The following is a 19,748-nucleotide window of genomic DNA, read 5'->3' as shown; positions in this document are numbered from 1 at the left end:
ATATTTTCTAATCTTTGTTATTCATTCATATTTATTTCAATAAAGCAACCAACTGTCACTCTTCTCAACCTCTGCAATATAGTTAGTACATGGTATTTCGAGCTTTCTTAATCTAGTACTTTATAGAATCTGGCTAGTATCTAGTATTTTGTAGTAATTTTAGTATGTAAGTCGCTTGCCGACTTGTTGACTATACTACGCGCCTGGTAGTGTTCCCAACTGGGATGCTGCCTGGCTTGTTGGGTATTGTATAGATGTTCTTTAACCTGTTTTGTTCTCAAAATATGACCCTTTCCCAAAAGCATAAAGGATCCATACCCCGATTTGATCGAAGCCCAGTTAGAGCTACAAAGGTTTGGCCTCTCACGAAACCAAAGCCGCGGACGACTTCATTAGCCATTAGCTGCCCATTTCCTGGACGACCCATCATATGTGGCATGCTAAACAGCCGAAAAGTATAATTAATAAAGCTGGGCGGCCACTCCCCCATCCGGTGGCCGAAAACAATTGCCTTTTGTCCAATGTTAATTTGCATTGCGCGCGGCACAAAAATGTTGTTTACATTGCGGTAATTAGCCTACGTGCATGGCATTTGAGCCTTTTCAACTGCCGTCTGGCATTTCAATTTCCGCCAACAGCGCCGCGGACAGATGCACCTGCCGCTGTTGGGAAAGCCCTGTTAGCGGCGGTAGTGTAAACGCTAACAGAGCTGCTCTCCCGCGCACGCGCAACGGCAAGTCGGCTCTCTCGCGCGTTGTAAACAGAGAACTCCGCTCCGGCTCTCTGTTTCTGTTCGCTCCGCTCTACCGAGGCGAGATTACTCTTCGAAGAGATTTTGCGACACCTCGAACCTACCACCGAAACCCGGTCTGTCAGCCATAGCTGTCTCGAAGAGCGCGGCCAAGAGAGACGCATATGTTTCTGTGGGGCACGCTCGCTGCTGGAACTCATGAGGCAATGGCAACACGAAGTGACGCAGCCAGGTGGCCGCGAGCGCGAACTCAGCTGATGAGGGGTTTGTGTCTCCCAGTTGCGCCAGCAGCGTAAGAGAGAGAATTTCTCTTTGCTACACACTACAAACACTTCACTCGGCAGCCGTTCGTATGCGCTCGTGTGGCCGCAGCTCAGGTTCTGCCGGTGTATCTGTATCTTTCAGTTCGCTTTCCACTCAGTCACTTTCGAAGTTTCCCAGCGAGCGGTTCACGGGGCGGATGCTTCGCCCGAGTCACACTCTTTAGGACGACAAGGAGAACTCTCAAAAAAAAACCACGAAAAGCCGAGACAGACTGTGCGTGAAGTGAGTGCAGTGCTTCTGGCCAAACAGCCCGCAAAATATGTAAATAAAACGTTGTAAGCAAAAACAAACGCGGTTTCACAGTGCGCCCATTCACATGCAAATCGCAATCGGTGCCGCAAACTAAGCAGCACATAATTCGCGAATTAAATCAAAACACACGTCGCCCGCCTCGCTCCTTTGGGCCGGCTTCCTGGCAGCAGCAACAACAGCAGCAGCAGCAACAGCAGCAACAGCAGCACAACTGCAGGACATTAAAAGGACGCCTGGCTGAACGTTACGCGACGCGAACCGTTAACCGTTACGCTTCCGCTTTACGGCTTACGTAGCTCGCGCGTGGGGTGTGCTTGCGGGATCTAACAATTGGCAACGGGGCGGATGAGCAACGCGGAAGGCGCCGCCCACGCAAAGTGTGCCGAAATTTAAACAGCCCCGTGTACTGTACTGGCGTGTGTGAGTGGGGATAGCCGTAACCATAAACGTAAACAAAGGATTAGACGCTACCTTGCCGGGATTACGCCAGCAGAGAGAGAGACTTTTTCGATAGCCCAGCTTCAGGTGAGTTCCGTAAATGATGCATTACCTGAGGGCCGGTGGGCGCGGATCCTGCGGCGGCACTTGTGGTTGCTGTGTGTGGCATGTTAAGTGCAATCCATTACACAGATATGTGCCTTGCACATGCAGGTTGCTCCCCCCCGGCTCCTTCTGCGTCGCCCTGTCCCTTGCCCCTGCGTTCCGTCCTGTCCTGTCTCTGACTCTGCTTCTGACTCTGCTTCTGACTCTGCTTCTGAGTGTGCCTCGTGTGTGTTTTCGGTTGCCACAAAACTTTGCTGCGCGAGTGTGTGCGTGGTGTCTGCGAGGAAGAGCAGGGCGGGGGCCCTTAATGCATCCATCAACTTCATCGGAATGCCATTCAATCAGTATTTCCGCCTTGCTTTTTTAGGGGCTTGCCGTTTTGCATCCTGCACTGTGGCACAAAAGAAAATGGGGAAAGTGCCTGCCAGAGCGGAGGAGCTGCGGCAGGTGCAGCGCCCAAAAGTCGTATCCTCTCAGGGATACAGTCGGACTTCTCTAGTCACGGCCCACCTATTTAGTTTTTAACTCTGAAAATAGATGTATCGAATTTTAGTTTCAACATTTAAGGGGGGTTTTTAACCTTGAAGATGGTACTAAAATCCGAAATCCAAACGATGGAGTTACAAAAATCTTTACTATAAATCATTTTATTGCATTTTCTAAAAGCTTTGATTTTATCCAGAGTGTTTAATTTAAGTGGTAGTTCAACCTAGTTTAGAAAATATATATCTCAAAAAACATTTCATATGAATCCAAGCTCAAGCCGTAAACTTTCGCAGAATTTAAGGGGTTAGATACAAAGTAATAGATAAGAAATTCATGTTTTATAGTTCTAAATATATTTTTCAGATGCTAGAAACAGTTTCATCTGATAAATTATCTAGATTCGGCTATAAAATCGCAGAGAATTTATGATGGAGGTTGGTTGCTTACTCGGTTCGGAATATTTGGCGCAATGGAAGCTTGACTGTGGAAAAATGTTCAACTTATGGAATATGGAAATTATTAAGATAAAGTTTTTGTTGTGCTCGGCCGGCAGGCAGGGCCAAATGGAACATATTCGTTAGCCCAGTTCCGATGGTGAAACGGTAGGTGGGGCAGGGAGTGGGCCACAAGTTTTGATTCGGGGAAAGTTTCCGAGACAAGAATATGATAGCTTAATTGGAATTGCCGAATGCAAGCGGGCTCAAAGTGGAAGCCAGGAGAACGAGCGAGCAGCGGGGAGAGGGTAATTAAAAGTTTTGCAGGGGATACTGTGGCCAGTGTCGGAGGTCCCGGTGGAACAAAATTGAATACAATACAATGTGTAGCCCATTTACCGAAAGGCTTTCCGGCTTAGCCAGCAGTTCCCCTTTCGAAACCCCCTCCTTTGCATACGCGGCCCACCCCTATGCGATCTCATTCTGATCGGGAATTGAAAAGCCACAATTGATTGATTCGATGCCATTCGATGCCTAATGAACGGCAATAAAAATTCATTTGGGCTACTTAGGACCGCCACTTCAGTTCCCACCACTGCCCTGCCCCCGCCTAGGGGCTTTTCAATTGGACTTTTTTAATTACCAGCCAGGCATTAAGAATTTTGTTCCCGCTGTATTGAAATATTGTGTGCCGGGTATTCCCCGGCGCTTGTCATAAATATTTTAGCAGGTTCCCGCGCTCCAGCGAGAGCAACACAAATATTTTAACCGTAAAAATTGGCAGCCCGGCGGGAATCGGCAAAAAATCCTTTTTCATTGCGCGCTATACAGGACGAGCGAGGTGTATGAAAAGATACAACTGTGGCAGTAAAGAAAAACGCATTTTCCAAAATATTTACACATCAAAAAGGAACAACAGAAGCGGCGGTGGAGAAAACTAGAAAAAGACCACGAAAGGCGGGAACAAAACCCAAATAAAATATGAAAGAGGCGGCGCTCGGCGGGCGGAGGAGCTATTTTATTTTTCGGCTACAGTTTTTGTCGCCCGGCGTTGTCCTCTGTGTGTCCGTGGGGGTGACTGTATCTGTATCTGGGCGAGCTGCAGTAAATAAATATACGCGTATCTCTGATGGGGATTTATGGCAATGAGAGCCTCGGCCGGCGCTGCTCCGCTGCCGCTGGCCTAGGACTTAAATAAATGATAGATTGAAATTTATATAGCCTATGGGCCTCGTTGCAAGCACCTCCGCCCGCTCCCGCACTCGTATTGCACATTTTAGACACTTCCCGATGGTTTTTGATTTGCTCTCGGGCGGCGGACTAAAATCGCTGGCACATAAATTGACTAGGTAACAAAATCTATGATGTATCTATTTTCGCACCCGCATTTCCATGCTGGTTAACATTTGCCATTGTTGGTCTGCTGAAACGGATGGGAAACTTGCGATATTATTTCGGGGATTTATTTGTCCGAACTTGTGTCGAAATTCGCTGCCAGTCAAGAGGAATTTGGCCCAGAGATATCGTAATTCTTATGAAAATATTTCAATTTCTGTTTCGAATGGTTGTAAACTGTTTTCATTGATTTGAAAATCACTCTCGAATCCCATTTAAATGTTTGGGGCTCACCTGGGACGAGCTCGGATCCGAATTGCGACGGGGTAGTGGAGAGTGCTTTGTTTGCCTTGCATTTTCATTGATACATATTTACACAATTTCCAGCAATGTTTCATAATTAATTTTTGTGCTTTGCTTTTCTATGCCCAAGCCAGAGGCTTTTCAGCCCCTCCCTCCCGCTTTTCGGACCGCAAATTCAAAATGCAATAACAAAAGTTTAACAGGGAAGCTTCAATATGTTTGTTTTTCCAATAATAAAACTTTGCCAGAGGGGCGCTTGGCAAAACGCAATGCAATTTATATGAGCCAATTGGCCAAAGCTACAAACGGCAACAACTGCCACCACTGCAGTTCAATGGGATTTTTCGGTTGTGGAAATGCAATTTAAATCTGTGTGTTCAGGTAAAATTAATATTAATTTTAATGAAAAGCAGATTCAAACTGCATCCTCGGCCGGGTACAAAAAGGATTGTTAATATGTAATACCCAGGGGAAGGGCAAGGGCAGAAATTACAGCCGAGCTGCAGCAACGAGAGTCTGAATTGTGAATGCCAGATCCCAGGGCCGAAACAACTTCATTTGCAAAAATAGGCATGCAAATGGGAATAGAATTTTGAAGGAAAGGATGCGAGCAGTAGGATGGACTGGCGAGAAGTATGCAACAGATGAACAGATCTCGAAATTAAATTTTTAGCCAGCAATTCACTCAGCCATTTATTACTTTCTCAGTGCGATTTAAGGCAGGCTTGTCCCCCAAGTGATGCGGATCAAAGAATATTTCGAGTGCAAGCTTTCCAATTTCCCTGCCATTTTGCGGAGGTAACCGCAAGCCCGAACCTCGCCCCTTCGAAATAAATTCGCCTTAAATGGTTTCTCTGCTTATTTGCCACTGAAAGCTGCACATAGAGCTCTGCCTGCTGACTGTAAAATTAATTTCATATGGCAAATGGCTAAGAAAAATGTTTTGCCACACAATCTATGGGAATTTCACCCTCATCTAAGCAGACTCTGAGCATTGGGTCGGGCGGAAGGCAGGCAGGGAAGATGCCAAAAATGCTAAATAAGATGGCTCACATATCTAAGCCCCAAAGAAGCTTCAATAAATAAATACGTGTGTGTGCTGGGCCGGACTCCCCGCACCCCGATTCCTGTGGCGTCTCGTTTAATTTTGGGAAAGCGCACTCAGATGTTAATTTCATTTCCCGTTCGCCTTTTGTCTGCATCTCTCTGTGCCTCCGACTCGGCCCCACTCTTATGTGTGTGCTCGTATAAAAAAAGATGATATTCGTATTTAATTTCAATTTCAAAGGATTTTCCATGTATTTATTCAAGGACTTTATCTTAAGCATAAATTACGGGCCAACGAACGAGCGAGCGAACGGGTGCGGGCAGTCCACTTGGCTTTCCGTCTGCCTCTGGCTTTCACCTACTTTCTAGCCGGCTCGAAAGGTAGCCAACCCACCAGCCTCCACCCCACACGCACACTGTGGCGTCCGGGCTCTGCAGGATTCCTCCTGGATCCCAGGACAAACATTGTCTGGCTCCGAGCAGAGGCTGGAGCTGGAGCAGGAGCCGGAGCCTGTGTTTGCCAAACTGTGGCTTCCAGGTTATCTGTCTCACTCCCCGGCGCGAGCGTCCTTCTGGCGTCGTCGTGTGCATTTGGTTTTCATTTACATATGAAGCTCCTTAATAATCCTTTTGTGCACAGGACACAGCCGGAGAACGGAGCACCGAGAACCACGTGCACACAATTCGTGTTGCGTGCGCATAAGGAAATGTTTAAATATATGCAAATCCAGTTAAGTGTAATCATTTAGCACAAGAAAAAGTGGCCCTCCTGCTACCAGGCCCTGGACCCTAAGCCAGGGCGCATCCTTTGGCAAAAGCTGGCTCGGGAAATTAGAATTTGAATGCATTTAACGCAAAAAAAGGAAGTTACCAACAATGGGCAGGCGATAATAAAGTTATAAATGGTTCATTTCTTCACCTCCGTCTCGCAGGAATGTCACTTGACAAGAAAAGAATGAGGAGGCGCTGTATTAGCGTGGCTCAGGACAGGGGTTCAGCACTACCTTACTGGTGTGAGTAGTCAATCTAAGGAATTGGGTTCTATTGAGGTTTGTAATTCAATTTATCTAAGCTAAAAGTAGGTATATGTGTTATTACACTTTCCTGTTTTAGATTTGTAACTTAAAGATTTTTCAAAAACTAAATCCTTTCAAAACTTTTGTGTAGGCCCCGCATTTGTTTCCCCGTCCCTGATCACTGACCTGAGTGCCCCTGTTGAGACGCCATTCAGACAGAAACCCGCGTACGCATGGCATTACCAAGTGTAAATAATAATAAAATGGCAAAAGAAATGCGAAAGAATCCATTAACGCTTTGTGAAATTGCACCAAAGCCGCCGGCCCCTTGAAGCCCCTTCCCAGCCGTATATCCCCATCCGGGGCTGCGAGTGAGACTAACGAGCAGCGTTAGTTTAATTTCTAGAGCAACATTCCAGCAGAGGAATAAAAAATCATACATAATAAATGCAAATGCTTTTGCGCTCATAATTTCATCATCATCACCACCCTGGGCGGGATGATGAGGAATCCTTGTGATCATCAGCGGCGGTTCTAGAATCTCTCCTGCGCGCTCCCTGCCTCGCTCCCTCTGCGGTTTGGCAGCCAGGACGCAGGACGTTTCGTGTGTCTGCAGCGGATATGAGCCAGTGGCATCACAAACAGGCCACCAGGGGGGCTCGGGCCACGAAGTTGGTTGCCTATTTTCAAAAACACGGCATAAGGATAACAACCTCTTAACCCAGTTTGCGAGTGCGACTGCAGGCAGCAGGCCACAGATACATATACAGATACACGGGTTCACGGATACTCGGGTGCTCAGATACAAGACTGGCGAGGCAGCGGCAACTGACAGAGGCGTATCCTTGTGCATGGCCTGGGCTACCCATTTTAAATTGAACTGTGCGCATTTAAGCGTGAACTGACAGCTTGGAAAATCGAAAGCAAAAATAAATTGTCTAGTGAACTTGGTGGTCCACACAGCTGAGCTGATGGTAGCCTTTGGGCTTAGTGTCGGCCGGCGGGCGGCAGGAAGTGGGCGGGCAGAAGGGACCCTGGCAGGAAATGGCTCTCGGCCCGAGAGTGTGTGTCTGCGTGCGTCTGTCTCTGGCTATTAATTGAAATTCGTTGTGCTTAAAGCCTGTGCCTCGGCAGGCTAGAAAGTTTTAAAAGCTCGCCAGGACCCTCGTAGGCATTGAAGGACATTACCAGCAGCAGGGCAGGCGGCGAGCATACTTGTCGCCTCGGAAAGGACCCACTCCCGGCCGGGCGACCCTCTCAAATGGCATTTGCATATATATCATCTCGTATATCCTTTTTGTCCGAGCCGGACTTTGCACGGTGTGTTAAAACTTTGTCCCTTTCTGCCCGAGATTTGCATAGACTCGTATAAGTCCCTTACTTGTGTGCGAGTGCTCATATATCAGTCAGCCCGTGGAGGTTCGGCCTCCGTTTCTCCTCAAAAACTAACTCTGATAACCGGTTTCGGCTCTGGGGTTACGCTCGCCCTGCGGTCCTTGTTAGGGGGTAAACAAATCTGAAACTAATCCTTTGCAGCCAACTGGCAATTGTAAACGAATTCGGATTGTTGTTCTTGTTTGGATTGAACGCGGCCCTGACGGGTGGACTCGTTTTTAATTAAGAAATTCCGGGCACGAAGTTAATGAACCGTGAATCGAGGTTGCAAAGGGTTGGGAACCACGTATCAAAATTTACATACCCCAGGTACCTGAGAAGTGATTACCGCAGTTTAAACCCTGCCTCAAATGCATGCAGTCGAAACCTCAAAAGGTAGTAATAATTAGAGGTTGCAATAAAATGTAGTATTATTTCTTTAGCCCACTCTGAAGGGCATGTCTCCCATCTCTCATTCAGCCTCCATACCTAAGAATGTAAGCTGAAAGTACTCACAATTGCAGTTTGGCGTGCACGTATCTGGTGCCTCGCAATTGCTACAGCCGTAATGCATTGCCGGGTTGGAAACGCACTTGCAGTGTCAGCAATAAAATCGAAAAGTTGCCGATGCTCACCTGGTGCTGAAGTTCCCCAGCTGCCTGCAGCTGGGCCTGCGAGTTGCGAGGGGGCTTTCACGAATAGTTTGGGAACTTTGCCTCCGCAGGGGATCTGGCAGGCTGCCGGCTGACTGGCTCCTCCGGAGAAACTTTTCCACAATGCCTTTTTACATATCGAATCCTCTCGGCCACCACTCCCCTATGGTTTCTCTTTCTTTTGCATACCCGCTACTTTTGCTACTTAAAGTTTGCTCTTTGTCTTCGAGCTGGGAGATATATACATAGAAGCCCACTCCCCTTGGTCCCCGGCTCCACCGTCTTGGGCTCCTGTGCCATCCAAATTGTGAGCAAATTAATTGAACGCAAAGAAATGCAGTAGGTAAACAGAGGCGAGAAGGGTAGCTGCGGCGCGATGACGCTGAAACTTCCTCGTTATATACTCGTCCCTTCCCGATCCTTCCATGGTGGATATCCTGACCAGCGCTTACGGTCTGCTGTGCTCTGGCACCTGGGGAAAACCCTAAGTGAGGCAAATAGAAAGAGCTTAACTGACCTCGGGGAGCCAGAGGTTACGACTGGGGAATGCCCTCTCAGCTTCCAAGTTTATAATTGGAGAATATCCCAGGCACTGGAGCTGCGGGGAACTGGATGTCGATGTCACTTCCTGTTCTGTTCTGCGTTGGTTGATAAACTTCAACTGAATAGTCAGGGAATATACTACAACTTATGCCATCCCTCAATATATTTAGTTGAATGTTCCAAAAATAGACTTTGCTTCCTACACTTTGTTGACTACCACGTTTTCTGTTTTCGGTGGATGGAATGTCTCCCAGCAGCACCTACGTACCTTTCACTGATCCAACACCTAGCTTATATGCCCGTTGCTATCCCCTGAAATAGTCCGTGGCATAAAAAAGTAGGGAAAACATTTCAAAGTTTTTGCCACTCATTTTTTACACGCAGTCCTCGGGCTTCTGGTGCGAATCCCCTCGAACCCCTCCAGGTTTCCCTTCCTCTCCATCCTCCCTCCATATATATGTCCCTATCTTCGGGTCTCCTTCTCCGGCTGCCTGCTAATCCAGGACAATAAGTGTTTGTCGTTGGGATTTAGACAATTATTCACGTTAAGTTGACGTCTGAGACGGGGAGCCCAGGCAACTGACAGTTGCGATTCGCCGGGCTCTGTCTCCGTCTCTTCCTCGTCCGCGTCCTCATCCCCGTCCCCGTACTCCTGCCGACTCGGTTTCGAGTCCGGTCTTGCCGCCTGGCTCCCGCCAGCCACTTCTGGCGGCGAGTCTGCACAGTTTTGTAATTTCTTCAACGTTTCAATTTGTACCGGTCTGGATTTTGGCCCGCTTATTTTCGGTTTTCTTTCCGAGGATTTCGCTCCTGAGGGGCCCTCGCATCATTTTGTATCATAAGCGCATTTGGGTTTTAAGGTGTCAGCAGCGGGCGAGTCGCGCTGATATGTCATCTGGAAATAATTTTTATTTATTCGTTCGTTGCCATCGCTAAGCCGTCTGGCAATTTTACGATGACATTACTGCCTCTGCGAGGGATTTGCGTTTGCCAAATTTGCAATATACATTTTTCATACTGAGTGCGAGGGCAGAAGGCTTCTCCGCACCCACTCGGAGCGCTTTATTTGATTTCGTCGCCGCAATAAAAAACGTAGTCGTAGCGTTTCACGCACTCTATGAAGTGACCCCCGCCCGAAGCTCACTCCTCACATGCGTCCGGACCCTGCGTTCCGGAACTCCCGAGATCCCGAGATCCCGAACTCCGGAACCCCCGTCCTGGTCACGTACGGAACATAAAAGTATTTACAAATAATATTTCCATATGGTAAGACGTGACAAAGACTCAAATTAGCGATGGGACGTTTATCTTCGACTGGTGGGAAGCCGGAGAGCCCCTCTCCGCGGCAGCTGGCCGTATAAAAGTCCGGCCATAAACAAACATCGGAAAATATCCTCGTAAACATCCAATCTATATATGTGTATAAATATCAGAGAGCTTAAAGAAATATTCCCTTACTTTGTTCCATAATTTTAATGCCCCGAAGTTGAACCTTTTTGCGAACAAAGTAGGGGGTGAGTGCTTAGGCCATTAATTTAATTTTATGTTTGATTTTGCGTGCACTTTTTACGCTTCTACCTTTTTTAATAGTTGATTGTTGTTGCCGTCGCTGCCTCGCCGTCCCAAATTATTTTGTTTGGCAGTTTTAATGGCTGCATTTGGCGGCAAAGTTTTTTGTGTTCCTCGGAACTTTAATGACCCAAATTGATGTGGGATTTTGTTCGGGCACTTTTAATGTCCGGGCAGGAGTCTGGGTTTGATATTTTCAACGAAAGTAAGTCTGCAATTTATTCTTGCTGCCTGGAAGGGGAGTCTTGGGGTCGAGCAAGTGGATTGACAGAAGGACGCTTGGGGTCTTAATGGATCGTGCTTAGGGCCCCCAACCTCCAAAGCTATCCCGCAGCGATCTGGCTCTCCAGATTCGAAGAGAACGAAATGCTCTCGCGCAGTCAAAGTGGTGGCATCATTAAGCCCCATTTATGATCCTCACATCGTTAAGCCAACGCCATAACCCGGCTCGAACCACCTTCTCCGCCACTCCAGCTTTATGCGCCTATTAATGTCTACGACTAGCAGAAGTTCCTCCGCGGAGCACCTCCTGTGGTAACCTCTGGAAACACTTTTAATTGCTTGAACTTATTAAACAGCTGCCACTGCAGCCCCGCACCCACGGCTGTAGTACTAACTTTCCGTATTTGCCTCGTATCCTTAAAACGCGGGGGGCGAACTGGGAAAACTGCATAGACAAAGGCGAAGAAAAAGACCCCGACTTGGCTTAAGGTCAGCAACTTTTATTTCTTGGCCAACACTTGCACATCCACGTCTGAAGTGGCTGCGAGCAGCAGCTACATCCCTGCCACCAACTATCTCGTCCGCATCCACGTCCGCGTCCTCATCCTCGGCAGCATCCATCCAGCTCGTCTCCGCCTGCTTATCTGTTCGCTCCTCTTGTTTTCAGTGCCTTGCGACGGCGCTGGTGCTGTGCCCATTTTATTGTTCTTGGCCTGGCCAACACCAGAGTTCTCGACACGGCTGCATTTTGGCATTTTGCAGCGGTCGTTTTATTTTCGTATCTTTTTTATTTTGAAGTTTAATGCCAGAGTCGTGCCTCATATTTCGACGATGGAATACAATAGACGGTGCAGCAACAACAACGCAGCCTCAAACTAAGGCGTGCCAGGGGGCGGAGGTGTTTTTCGGTATTTGTTGTTACTGTTTGGCATACCCTAGCTGGGAGTACTTTGATTTAAGCCACGAGAATCAGAACAAATGGACGGGTTTACGTGATGTTTCGAAAATGTCTTCATACTGGACCGTATCTATCAACTTTAGCTTAAACAAGAAATATAATATGCTCGCTAAAATGGTTTCTTTTTCCAGTTGATCGAGTAATCTATTTGTTTCTTGCCAACTAGCCCCAACACCTTTTACGTCACTCGACATGGGGTTCCCTTACATTTTTGAAATAGCGCCAATAGCGCCTTAGGGTATTTACCTATTTCGGTCTCGAGAGCACTTTTCCCTGGCTGTTTTTTCCAGTTGTTGTTTCTGTTTTTTGGTGCTGCACAAGTAGTCGATGCTTCGGTGGTTGCTACAGCTTCAGCACCAGCTTTTGCTTTGCCTCTGCTGGTTTGGTAATCCGCCTCACTTTAGCACTTGAGCGGCATCTCCCCAGCCAAAGCGCCCTCCCCTCTCGGGCCCTCACCCCCATTGTCCACTCGAAGCGCTGACTGCAGATTGAGCAAAAGTTGTTGTTTGCCGGCTTGCCAGCTTGCCAGCCTCTGGGAAGTGTGAACATTTTGGGCAACACTCCGCGAGCCGCCCCTGCTCCGTCTTGCCCCTTATCCTGTTTCCCAGGCCCGGCTCAAAAGGTGTTGGTAATGATGATTTTGAATTATTCATGATTCACGACGATTGAAATTATTTGCGCGCGTTCGCCCGCTGCCTGCTTGTTGTTGGATGTTGAAGTTTTCTGGCCGCGTGTTGCAAGGAGTCGGAGCATCGCACTTATAAGGCTGAAGAAGCAACAATGGCAGCGGCCGAGGGGTGTTCCTGTGTGTCTGCTGGCCTTACCTTTTCGCTTTATGTTAAATCATTCAAATTGAACAAAAAGCAGACAAAGCACAGCCGCAGCAGCTGAGGATCTGCCACAAAGGGTACGGCTCAGCGCAGAGGTGAGGGGTGGATTCGGCAAATGTTCTCAGGGGATGGGACGCTAAGCTGGCTGCGATGAGTAGATGCTGCTCAGTTCGGTTTGGGATCGGATTGGCTGGGATTGGGACTCCGGAATGTGCCAGAATTGCCGGTTTCAGAGCGGGTATAATGCCTCTGACAGGGGGTTTGACAAGGCCTATCAGGGGATCTGCTGGGTCACTCCGTGAGCCGGCAAATCATCGGCGGCGAACAATCGAAATGTCACAAATGTAGATCGCCGGCTGCTTGCTCTTTTCGATGTTTCAATTCTAGTGTTAATGGAATTCGGGATTAGCCCTGCCCCGAGTTAATTGGGAAAGAGCAAGTTGGCACACAACAATGAAACCGATACGAGCCGGTGGCAGAAATGCAGCGATTTCCGTTGTTTGTGCAGATCAACTGATCAATGTAACTCCCGAAACAAGCCAGTGGAGTGAAGAGCTCCCTGCACAAAAGCGAGCAGTCCTCCATCGACCAACTGTTTCCCGATTTGTGCCATTTTCCGCCGCTGCAGAGCGTTTGCTTGTGCCACTTTCCGCTTACTCGGCGTTTTCCAACCCCCCGCCGCCCACAGAGCTCGGCTATTGTAACTTGCCAATTGGCACCGGGGATTTGGTCAAAGTCATTTTGCGCATTTTCAATTTGCCAAAACTTTCGTTTCGCCGCCGCCCCTTCCCCCAGAGCTCCGTTCTCCGGCTGCTGACTTCGGCTGCTTTTGTATTCTTAGCGCATTCAGGCTGCTAATTAGGCGGCATTAAGATTGGACCCCGGACCAGTCCCCGGCGCCTCCCCTGCCCACCCCCGGCGTGTAAGCGCATTAGTTGGTTCAGTTGTGACGCTCACAAAGTCAAAACGAGAAATAAATGCCAATAATTTGGTTCGCTCAAACCCAATCACCCACACACTGACTCCGAGAAGTCTTTTGCCCTTTTTCAATGGCAATCGGTGGGGTTCGGGGGCCACAATATAGTTTTCCTCTTTTTGGAAAGGCTAACGAACTATTTTCACAGAAACCAAGACGACCAGAGCGAAGAAGAAGTCGAATGCTGTTTGAGGCCACTTGAGGCGGCAAAAAAGTGCAAGCCAGACCAAAAAGAAATAGAAAATCAAAGGCAAAAAGGTTTCCTTCCCCTAAGCCCCAGTTTTTGCTGCTGTTGTTGTGTTTGCTACGTGCACACAAACTTAATTTGAAGTTAAAATGTAGCGTAAGTGTAAGGCAAACAAGGCGGGGGGAGATGGAGAAGTTCAGGCTTGCTGTAGGAGGGGGCTGGCTCGAACGGGGCCTCATCTTGGCTTTTATGATCGAGTTAATTTGAATTTTCAACAAGCCAACTTCTGTGTGTATTCCCGCCTTACTTTGTTGCTGTTCTTGATCAGCTGAGACAAAAAGATTCCTGGCATTTGCCACCGAATTCAACAGGAGCTCGGGCCTCAACCCTTTCCGTGCCTCGTTCTCCGACTTTGTTGATTCACTTTGAAAAGTATTTTCCCGCCGCATGTGTCTGGTATAACTTTGGTGGGTCCTGTGGTTGCTTTTCCCCTTCCCAGCCTTCCGCCCTCCACCTTTTCGGGTTATTTTTTTGGGAGCCAGAAACGTTTTGTACGTGCCCGGGTTTATGTGCATAGGATTTTCAATGCCTCCACTCGCTATTGATTTTTATACAATACATAAATTCTTCTTATTCCGTTTTTCGCGCTGCTGTCCATCTGATTGGTTGCTCCTGCGCCTGCATCAGTTCTTTATCATCGTTTTTATATGTGGCGTGGTCCCACACACAGCATCAGATTCGATTATACGATTTAATCTGATTTCGCACAAACGAATGATTCAAATGCAAATAACACAAGCGCACATGCCGCAAAAGGTGCTGGAGGGGTCCCCAGTTGGCATAGAAATTTGAGTCGTTTCCTCCTCCAGTTCCCCCTTTTTGGTTAATAGCTTTCGATTTATAACAAGCAGATGAAAGCAAAAAGATTTGCATTACAAAACAAACGTCAGGTGGGCCGAAGGAGGAAAGGGTTGGGATCGGAGAAGTCCTGGCAAAGTCAGCCCAGGACATACAATTAGTGTGATGGGGTTGGCAGCAAGAAAGTTGATTGGGTTGCGGCTTGTCTGCTTGCCAAGGCAACTGGTTCGATCCAAAAGGGGCAAAGCAGGGTTAAGCTCAATTATAATGGCCTGCATGTGGGATCTTTGGGTTAAACACATTTTGACGGAATTCGAATTCGAATTGATGGCAGGATGTGGGGTAAGCTTACAGAGCTTATTGGGAGTACAAGTGGGCAGGTGCAGAAGGGCTTACAAGGATACAGCCAATTTAAAGTTGAAACGGAGATAACTTTAAAGCTTTAAATTTTCCTGCCTTTACTCTTTACCATGCCTGCATTCCACAGATCGCTCTCTTACCAACAATCAGATTGCGTAAATCATTACTCACAAATACCTGTCTTACCCCACGACCAGCAACCGGGGCAGTAATCAACTCATTTCCATTGAATTACACCACCGAACACATGTTATTTCTTTGCCAATCATTTCATTATATAATCATAATTAGGCCAACTATCAACACCTTCCCCATCGGGCCTCCTCCACCTCCAAGCCGGGCGTTGAGTGCATCTCGAGCTTCGGAAATCTTCCCACAATTGCTCTAGTCCGACTGCAATTGGAGTCTGCCGGTGCACTTCCCACAGATTATCACAAATTAGATGCAGTTCGCGTCGGAGTCTGATACACATGGATCAATCCTCGGCCTGGGCCACATGTCTGGCTCAAATTAGGTTTCCAGCCCGGCACTGGAGGGGCAGATGACCTGCCACCGGCCTCTTGCCTTTGCCAGCATATTTTTCCTCCGATGGCACATAATTTCGCACACCACCATGCGCATGTCGGCGATGATGGCCCGACTCGTGTATCTTATGGATGCACAATGGCCTTTTCCTCATAACCAACACGTACGAGCAATTCACGAGGCGAGGCCTCCACAGAGGTGCTAATGCTGATCAGCAGTAACTGATAGCACTCGGTCCGGTTCAGTCCGGCCAGGAATAATGCAAAGAAGCCAGTCGGACTCGAAGCCGGCAGCCAGTACAATGCAAAGCCAAGAAAACAACAGAATTAAGTCCAGCTCGGGATGGCGAACAATGCTGGATGCTGGATGCTGTAAGCTGGATGGTGGATGCTGGATGGAGGACGGTGGATTCAACGGGGACCGGTCGGAACGCCCGCTGGACGTGTATCTGATAGGGCGCACGGCCAGTGGAGAGTCTCGGCCAGCCCCGAGTTAGCTGGGCGCTGAGTCGAGTTCAGTTCGGAGCACAAATCATCTTCCAGCGCTCACGAAATTGTTACGCAAACTTTCAAAGGAAACAGAAACAAAACCCCCAAAGAAAAACAAACCAAACAGAGCGCCAAAAGCAAAATAAAACGCAAAGATTGGCCGCTCTATGGCCAAACTTTAGAATACCCTCACAAATCGATTGGATTTCTATATGAAGTATTTGATATTGTTCATGTCTTCTACAAACCACTCATTAAGAATTTGTGGTAAGATAATATGGCTTAATGAAAAGTGCAATGATTTCAGGAACATTTCTATACATTTTTCGTTAGCATATTTAAAAGGTTCTTTCAAAATATTCATTGTAAGAAAGAAATATATTCAAACATAGTTATTATGACGGGGCCAAGCCCGTCGATCGAAGTGGTATACCCTCTCCTAGAGGGTAGCCAAAATCAGAGTAAAACTGGCAAGGCGTGAGGGGCAGGCCTGGAAACAAAAGGAGGCGTTGGTGTTGGTGTTAGCTGATTGTTGTTGCTGTTACCTGCATGGCACCGATGCGGTGTCTGCGGATCTGCAGATCTTGCCAGAGGAGAAGGAGGAGGAGGTGGCCAGTGGGGCCGGGCTGAGCGGAGCGGACTATGTGTGAACTCGCAAAACGTGACACATTTATATCACTTCGTTTGAATCGCAAAATAATAATAAATATAATAGCAACAACGTTGCTGGGGAGTCTCTGGCCTGTCTGCAGTCCGAGTCTCTGGAATGGAATCTCTCGGGTCTCCGACGGCCGACAGACAGTCTCTTTCTGGCCAGGCCGTGCCCAGGTTTTGACCTGCCGACGCTTTGCTGGGAAGTTTTTATATTTATTTCGCTTGCTTCTCCTCTCGCAGTTGGCTTTTTTACTTGGGTCTGAAATTTTACGCTGCTGCTGGCGGCAATTGTTAAAAAATTCAAACACCAGCGAGAGATAAAGAGAATGTTATAGCTCCGGGGAAGGTGGCTGAGTGGCAATGCGAACGCGGTGATACTCTGCCGATAGTTTGGGCGAAGGTCGCTTGAAAGGCACTTTGGAGACCAACAGACCCTCCTTAGTAATTTTAAACTTCAGCGGGTTGAGTCATTATTGCAGTTTAAAGGGAGAGTTTCAAATCAGATCAAATAATTAATTTAAGGCAATAAATTCTTGGTGGACGACCCTTTTTAAAGTCAGCTCCGTGGTGTGTAAATTGTTCCCAGTGTCTCATCTTACCCCGAATCCAAGGCAGTTCTCCCTCTGTGTGCTACCAAAACATGAAATGTCACTGGTTCCGTCGAAACCTCTTTCAGGTAGCCACAGCCTGGGATGGATTCCTCGGCCACGTCCCCGCTCCCCGCGGAACCTCGGCAGCGTTCGAAAACTTTGACCACCGGGTCCAACCCAATGAGTTTTGGGTATTTTCGGGTCTCTCCTTTGCCCAATTGACAATATACGAAATATTGCACCCCTGGGCATGCTACGTCGTCCTCCATCCCGGCTAGAGTTGTCAGCCAACGGCGGCGGATGTATTTGTGGCGTATAATGTTACATCTGCTTAGCGGAAAGATAAATCAACGAAGCGGCGAGCGTCGCCTGCATCAGCTACCAGTTGCCAGTTGCTAGTTGCCAGTTCCAGCACTCAACTCCCAGCCGAACATCCCGACCCCAACGTCCCACCATCCAGCATCCAACATCCCAGCATCCCAGCATCAGCAGCAGCGCCAAACGTCGCACTCAAGTTGACAATGATAAATAGTGAAAAAGCGCCAGGCAAGCAGAGGGAGGGAGAGTGGGAGATTGGAGAGGTGACAGACACTCCACTCCCAGGTTGGCAAGTGGTGAAAGTTTTGCACTCTTCCCGGGGCGCGGGCGCTGATGGAAGTTAAACATTTCGATTAAAGTTTATGAAACGGCAACCTCAGAGGAGCTCCTATGACAATGGGTGTCACAGGACTCCCCTTTTGGCCGGGAATTAGTATCTGCGAATGAATTGGGTCCGAACAACCGACCGACGGAGCAACCAACTGTGAGCCGAACTGTTCTTGATTAAAAGTTAGGTCCAACTTGGCCCGAGTGGAGGGGGCAGGGCCTTTGAATATCGAGCAGGAAGTGCCCCCAAAACTTAGGTGGAATGAGCCGGCCGCAGAAGCAAGGTGCTGCCTTCGACAATCAGTTTTGTCTCCTTTCTGTGCCGACAACAAGTTATCTCGCCTGGCAGGACCATATTTCTTGCCCGCAGGCGAAAAAACGTAAAACTTTTCCGACCATGGAAAATAAGTTAAGCTCAAGGCGAAACTAAACACTCTTTGAGCTGCAAATTTAAATATAAATAAAGTGCCAAACAAAGTATCCGTGCAGCTGCAGCACAGGACGAGGGGAGTACTGAAGGAGGGTACTCCATAGTAAATAAATAAAAATGCAACAAAATGACATTAAAGGTGAATTCAGGAGGAGAAGCGGCGCACCAGCCCGCGCTCCTTGGTACCAGTACATCTTTCTAGGGTGCGCCGAGCAGTAAGCAAACTTGATGGTTCAGGGCTCACTCTTAAGAGGAAGGGCAGGGGCAGGGGCAGGGGCAGGGTCTGTGGGAGTGTAACCCCCTGAATCAAGAACTCCGAGGTTTGCATACAAATAGCGCCGGTCATGGAGGGCGGTCGCGCAGCTGGGGGTTAGGGCTAGGAAAGCTAGGGTTCCCAACCTCTCGACCGGAGGTGTTGGCAGGAGCAGCCAAGTGAAAATACCCAGCGAACTGGACGGAATTATGCTAGCGGAAAAATTTTTTACTTATAATTGGTTAGGTGGTTGAGGATTCTTGGTCGACCGGGGTAGGGTTCACGGATCCCGCGGTGGTGCCATCTGCGAGATCGTCACCCTGGCCGACGGATCCAGCCTGGCCTGGCATTGAACTCCTGGAACACTCTGCTGTCTAGAGAGACTTCGGCTCCCAGCTTCAAGCCTCAAGAGTAAGGTCAACATAAATCGAAGGCAGACCCAGCAGGATAGTTCTAAAGTGCAGGGTGTGGTGTGGCGTGTGTGCACTTGCAGCAGACACTGTGTACTTTGGGGTGCCATAAAGCAAAGTATAGTTCGTCCTGAAATATAAAATGCTCGGGCTCGAGCTGGGGCTCGCACCTACCCAGACCATAAACAAAACACAAACACCCGACTCGTATGACCCGCATGGAGGTGTCCTCAGCCCGTCCTATGTACGTATATGTTTTTATTTACACGACCCCTGCTACATGTGCCCTCGGTTGACATGATAGCAAAGCGGCGAAAGAAAGCCGTTGACGAAGCAGCAGCAAAATTTTGAACTAGTTTAAGTGCCCCATCATGAAGTCCCAAGTTTCTCGTTTTCGCCAGGATTGTTTTACTTTATAAAGCACACTCACATGCACACCCGCCCATTGAAGCTGCATGGTTATGCAAAGTAATTTGGTTGTGTTTGTGCTGGTGGGGATCTCGAAGGGAAGGGGCTGCCGGGGTGGGGTGGCAAGGAGCTTCCGAGGCAAGGACAACACATAAAGCATTGGGGATGCTTCTGCTCCGGCTGCCTGAGCACGGTTTACTCCCCGTCTGCCGGAGGGGTGCCGTGAGAAAGGGATTTGGAGGGGCTTTCCAGGGGCTGCAGAATAGATGCCCTGCCGGACTGTGTACACAGCGGCGAGCTTCGGCAGGAGCTAGAAGGAGCCAG

General features: G+C 48.3%; 1 protein-coding gene across 2 annotated transcripts in view; it reads left to right on the top strand.

The window, feature by feature from the left end:
* The first annotated feature begins 1,184 nt into the window (after nt 1–1,184).
* Nucleotides 1,185–19,748, top strand: part of LOC108030805 (MOXD1 homolog 2) — a 111,202-nt gene continuing 92,638 nt past the window's right edge. For both annotated transcript variants that reach the window (XM_017103899.3, XM_017103900.3), the window contains exon 1: nt 1,185–1,852. The gene's annotated coding sequence lies outside the window, so the exon portion shown is untranslated. The remainder of the gene's footprint in view (nt 1,853–19,748) is intronic.

Source organism: Drosophila biarmipes, chromosome 3L (assembly GCF_025231255.1).
Source record: "Drosophila biarmipes strain raj3 chromosome 3L, RU_DBia_V1.1, whole genome shotgun sequence".
NCBI classification, from domain to species: Eukaryota; Metazoa; Arthropoda; class Insecta; order Diptera; family Drosophilidae; genus Drosophila; species Drosophila biarmipes.
This window is presented reverse-complemented; position numbering and strand designations above follow the sequence as displayed.